General features: G+C 44.0%; 1 long non-coding RNA gene across 1 annotated transcript in view; it reads left to right on the top strand.

Moving 5' to 3' along the window:
• The window catches only part of LOC138866071 (uncharacterized), a 187,194-nt gene extending 182,571 nt beyond the window's left edge, over window positions 1–4,623 (top strand). Inside the window, exon 3 of the long non-coding RNA XR_011399519.1 lies at window positions 4,589–4,623. This is a non-coding gene — a long non-coding RNA (uncharacterized lncRNA). The remainder of the gene's footprint in view (window positions 1–4,588) is intronic.
• The last annotated feature ends 1,684 nt before the right edge of the window (window positions 4,624–6,307 follow it).

Here is a 6,307-nt window from a genome sequence, read left to right on the forward strand (position 1 = left end):
CCCCTCACCCTTCTGCCCCTCCCCTTCCCCTTCTCCCGACCCAACCCCCATCCCCCTCCATACCCCAACCCCTCCCTTCAACCTCTTCCCCCTCCTCCACCCTCCCCAACTCCCCGCCCGACCCTCCGACCCCCCATCAACCCCTTCCCCCTCCTCCACCCTCCCCAACTCCCCGCCCGACCCTCCGACCCCCCATCAACCCCTTCCCCCTCCTCCACCCTCCCCAACTCCCCGCCCGACCCTCCGACCCCCCATCAACCCTTCCCCCTCCTCCACCCTCCCCAACTCCCCGCCCGACCCTCCGACCCCCCATCAACCCCTTCCCCCTCCTCCACCCTCCCCAACTCCCCGCCCGACCCTCCGACCCCCCCATCAACCCTTCCCACTCCTCCACCCTCCCCAACTCCCCGCCCGACCCTCCGACCCCCCATCAACCCCTTCCCCCTCCTCCACCCTCCCCAACTCCCCGCCCGACCCTCCGACCCCCCATCAACCCTTCCCCCTCCTCCACCCTCCCCAACTCCCCGCCCGACCCTCCGACCCCCCCCCCCCCGTCAACACCCGCAACCCACTAACCTCTCAGGATTTAAAGGATTTCTCCCTCGGACGCCCGCCCGGGGTACGATAGAATTAACTCGATGACTTGAATGTTGTCGAAGGAGTGTAAATACAGGCCCTCCCCCTCCCCCCCATCCGCCCCTCCCGATCTTCGATATAACCAACACGACTTTTCTTTATCCGAGATTTACTCAGCTGCCTCGTGTCTCTCTCTCTCCTCCTCCTCTTCTTCTTCTCCTCCTTCCTCGTCCTCCTACTTGAGACCAAGAGGAAACTTCGCCCACGTTCGTCAGCGTCTTCTCCTCCCCCTCCCTTCCCTCCCTCCCTGCCTCCCTCCCTTCCCTCCCTGCCTCCCTCCCTCCCTCCCTCCTTACCCTTCCCCTAGCCAGGAACCCCCTCCTCCCTCCCCTTCCTGTCCCTTCTTCAGGACCATCTTACTCCCTCCCCGCCCCCCTTTCCTTTCCCTCCCCACTGTTTCCCTTCTTCCTCCCCCCTCCTCGTTCCTTTTCTTTTCTCCTTTACCTTCTCAACTCTCCCCCTCCCCGTTCTTTCCCTCCCCTCTCCCTCCTGACCCCGCCCCTTTCCCCTCTCCCGGATACCCTTCCTTCTCCCCTCTCCCTCTGACTCCTTCCCTTCCCCTCTCCCTCCTGACCCCGCTCCTTCCCCCTCTCCCCGATACCCTTCCTTCTCCCCTCTCCCTCTGACTCCTTCCCTTCCCCTCTCTCCCCTCTCCCCGATACCCTTCCTTCTCCCCTCTCCCTCCTCCTCCTTCCCTTTCCCCTCTCCCCCAACCCCCTTCCCCTCTCCCTCCCGAGCCCTCCGCCTGCCCGCTCTTTCCCTTTCTCCCGGTAGGCGAAGAAGCCCAGGGACACAGTCGCAAGGTTTGCGAATTTTGGCCCTAAATCGAATTCTGCGAGTGTTCCCAGCAAGTTGTGGTTGTGTATACTAAAGAGTTTAAAGCAGAAAGGCCACCAACTCTCTCTAGGAACGAAACCCGCGGCCCTTTTGTTTACTTAGTCATTTTCTTGAGCATTTTCTCTCGTCCCGCCTCTCTGTCTGTCGAGTTATCTACCTGGTTCTTCTGTCTGTCTCTCTCTCGCTGCGTCTTTTCCCGTTTTTTTCTCGTTTCTTTTTCCTGATGTGTGTCTCTTTGGAATTTGTGTGCGTCTGTGTATGCGCGCATGTGTGTGTGTTTGTGAGTGTGTGTGTGTGTGTGTGTGTGTGTGTGTGTGTGTGTGTGTGTGTGTGTGTGTGTGTGTGTGTGTGTGTGTGTGTGTGTGTGTGTGTGTGTGTGCGCATTATTATCTTATTATCATCAGTATTTTCAGTGCTGTTCCAATTTTTATAGTCGTTATGAAAGTATGATTGCTAAAATCATTCTGACAGCATCACCACCGCTGGTTGTATTGGTAATTGTAATATTCATTTAATTTGTGTCATTGTTACCATTTCCATACTGTTGTTACTGTTATTGTCATCATCGATTTCATCATTACTGTTTTGATTTTCAATCATCATAATTGCTGGTGTAATTTTTGTTATTGTTATTATTGTTGTTGACATTATTGTTGTCACCATCGTCATCACATCATCATCATCATCATCATTGGTATCAGTATGTTTACCATTTTTATTATAATTGTTAATGTTGTGATTATTACTATTACTTATATAATTTATATAATCACCCTGATTATTAGTGGTGTTATCGTAACTTTACATTATGATAATAGTGACATTAACAATGATGGTTATAACGATAGTTATTAATACCATTATAGTATCACTATTATTGTTGCTATTTTTGATATTAGCACTTTTTATTACCATTGCAATTATCGTTTTTGTCATCATTACTATATTGACCATTTTCTTTGTTATTGTTATTATCGTTACGATACTGATAACGATGACATAACTATTTTTATATTTATTATTTTTGTAATTTTTATTGTACATCATTATCATTATCATCACATCATCATAATCATCATCGTTCTCTGATTTTTATCGATATTATTAGTGACATTTTAATACGTTCTGCAGTGTTAGCCTTATCACTGCTGATATATCATTGATATTAATGTTAATGATGATGAGGATCATCATCATCATCATCATCATCATCATCAACATCAACATCATCATGACGATAACCATGGTCATTATTTTGATCAACAGTAATATAATCGTCATCAATGATGTTAATATCAGTACCGTAACAGCAACAGTAATAAGGCTAATAGTGATGATGGTGGTCATATTTCATTGTTGGTGTATTTATACGTAGTAGTGACTATAGAAGTTCTAGTAGTACTGTATTTTTTTCTTTCTTTTTTATTTTCACTTTTATTGTTAATATTATCATTACTGCCATTATTAGTTAAATTTATTATTGTTGTTGTTATCATTATGATCAGTATTGTTACTATTATCATCTTTGTTTTCATATATCGTATATGGGTTGTAGGTTGTATTATTTCTCGATGTCATAGCGGTAGTAGTTTCACGATTCGTATGTTGAAAACGTCTCCCAATGTGTCCAGAATCCTTCAGTAGGTTCGCCTCATTCGATGAGCAAGCTGTTTTATAAGTGAATCTTTGGTTTTCCAGTGATAGTAACATTGGCTCTACTGTAGCGTCGTCATCAATTTCTCGAAGTATTTAGCTATTACATCTCGTATTTTATCGGGACGAATGCATATAACAACTCTCTTTTTAGTACAGCCACTATCACTGCCATGCCAAATCGCCCCTACTGCCATCACCACTAAACAGGCAGTGGTGCTTTAACAACCATTCCTGTAGTTTCTGTCGCTATTGGGCGCGTAAGTGTCAGCTCCTCTTCTGTGAGTTCTGTTTGATGTTTTTTTTTCCGAAATCAACGTTCTTTGTCTGGCTTCTTTCGCTGCCAATTAGAAGCATCAGTAATGGCTATGAACTCAAAAATTTTCCGGTTGCATCGTCGAACAGTTAGATGTATTGTCTGTTCCGTCTTCTATGTAAAATAAATTTGCCTTATTTGATATTTATGTAAGCAATAACATTGTAATTTCCGCACCACTTGTATTCTCAACTCTGTCAAAGGGAATAAATTGCAATGCAGATGGATGTTAGATTCCCCTCTCGGAAGGGCTACATCTACAGCCCAGACGCCTCGACTTTCGCCCCTATCGACTCCGGGTGCTGAATCTTCCCTTCGTCTTCAAAGCCAAACTTATACTCAACTCAATCGCGTCTTTTTGGAACCAGGAAAATATCGGGAACCCGGAGATTAAAAAGTGCTAACGCTCACCATTAGAGGCAGGGGAATTCGGCCCGAATGGCGCTGTGTACGACGACGCAGTTTACCGGTAGCACAAAAAAGGGAATCGGACACTTTGCACGCGCTGAACGAAACGAAATGTGGTCCCCGAAATGTAAACTTCTCCTTACCCTTTGTCGACCAAGTTACAGTTGGCTTTGTCACTAGCCCAAGTTTGTTTCCCGGCCAAGTTACCAAATGTAAGAGTTTTGAGGGCTTTCTCCAAGTTATTCATATTTGGAGGTGATTTGTGATTATATATATACCGAATATTTGTGTTTTCGTAGTAAAGTTTGGGCGGGTTTCTCGTCGCGAGTTTGTACGTCAGAGTTTAAGGCGGAGATACTGGAGTCGAAAGTTTCCATTTAGTCAAATTTCCCGTATATACCTTTTCCATGGCCTATTATTCGTCTATTTCTTCCCCATCATTCGCAATCACAACATCAGCATAGATCCTCGCCTCATCGGAAGCTGGAAAACAATGCATCCTTCTCACCCACCTCTCCTCCCCTTCCGGGCGGCGCCTCCGGAAATGTGTAGCCATCGCTCTACAAATAAGCTGCGTTGATAACTTCCATAATGAACATTTCACTTGACTGCCGACATTAATTGCAGCCGATCTGAACAAATAGATCTGCATCGACGAATTTTAAAAATCAATAAAAAAAAGATAATCATTTACTGTCCCTTTTCGTCTCTGTACTAATTAAAATTTCTCTCACACAGGAAGTTCCCGAGGCGGACATGGCTGCTGAGGGTAAGTACCACCTTGGAGCAAGTTAATCCTTAGAGGAACACGCCTCTATTAGAAGGTCTGTTATCCGTGTGCTCGAAGCTGACTTTGTTTCCCAGGAAGTTGACCGTCGCTCGTGGTCATTTGGTGAACGTCATTTTGTTTGTTTGTTTGTTTTGTTGCGTACGTGCAGAACAGTCGATTTCTCGTGTTGTGAGGGTGATATTTTTATTATTTCGACTTCTGTACGTGGTGATAAGTAACTTTTTTCCCATGGTGATTTATGGAAATATTTGTCCGATTTGTTTTTCTTTTTGCCCATACCACGTTATTTACGAATAAGCAAATATAAATCGTTCTGCCATTCCTACGCATGGCACTAATGAAAAGGGAAATGGAAATAGAAGGAAATGTAAAGGGTGGAGGCACACCACGCCCACCCATTTCGAGATTTCCAAGAATTCGTAGAAATGATTTGTTTATTGACCAAAGGGAGAACTTTAAAGCCGAAGAAAAGTGATGAAGTAAATCGCACTTTCGGGGAAAAAAATCGTATCCAAACAACAGTTGAAAAAATAGGAAGCTGCAGCAGGGTCGGATGAAGAAGGAAAACAAAAAGATAAAGAAAGGAAGTGTTGCAGTGGAGTGTAAGATAAAGAGGTAAGCAGAAAGAGTGGAGAACATTATCCCCGGAGAGAGCGACAATAAAACTTTTATAGCGTCTCGTACCCATGACCTTACCCCCTCCTAGTCCCTCCCCCTCCCCCCTCCCCCCTCATGACCTCTAGATGTGATTGCTGATCATTCCCGTTGCCCATCTTTACCACTATCTCTCTCTTGTTCCACGCCTTTATTCGTCTTTTTCTGTCTCTTTCATCCCTCTCCGAAATTTTGGGGCAATCGCTTTCAGCTTGATAGATGTGGGATGTAGTTGAATATTCTGGTGTTCTAGATTTTAATTCTTCTTTCTCTGTTTTCTCGTTTCCTTCCTGATGATAATTGTGCACGTTATCAGCTTCTTTCAGTTCTTTCTTTCTTTCTTTTCTTTTTCTTTTTTTTCATTGCAGAATCCTTTTCCTGATTTTTCGCGTGCATGATGTGTGGCACAAAGATAACTCTTATCATTCTGGTATTCATATACATCTTTATTTCTCGTATGCTCCTTGTTTAATTTTCCTGATTCTGCTCTTATCACTTTCGGCCCAATAGAAAATGACACATTTCACATTATCCTTCTGCTATGAACTTTATTCCTATTTTTTCTGTGTCCCTTCTTCACTCTCCTAATCTTGATATAAATTGATATTCCTTTTTTTCTGTGTCCCTTCTTCACTCTCCTAATCTTGATATAAATCGATATATGCAATACAAACAGAATTTACACACCCGGCGATATAACATTTTAGTACTTGATTATATACAGTTTGTTATGATTTAACTGTCTGTCAGAAAAAACTAACGGTCGGTGGCACGAGTGAAGTCTATACTTTCAGACACAAACAAACAAGAAAAGTTTAGGTCTCCCTTTCAGCTCTTTCACCGGGAACCCCCATTAGTAATACGGGGGAAAAAACTTCCACTGCTCTCTATGCAAGTTCAGCCGAAGTAAATAACAACAAAATGTCGAAGGAAATGACAGAAAAATACGATTATTTTTGCTTATTTTTTTATCAAAGATTTCTTGAATATTTTCCGTTTAGCATAAAGGGCTA

Source organism: Penaeus vannamei, chromosome 23, assembly GCF_042767895.1.
Source record: "Penaeus vannamei isolate JL-2024 chromosome 23, ASM4276789v1, whole genome shotgun sequence".
Lineage (NCBI taxonomy): Eukaryota > Metazoa > Arthropoda > Malacostraca > Decapoda > Penaeidae > Penaeus > Penaeus vannamei.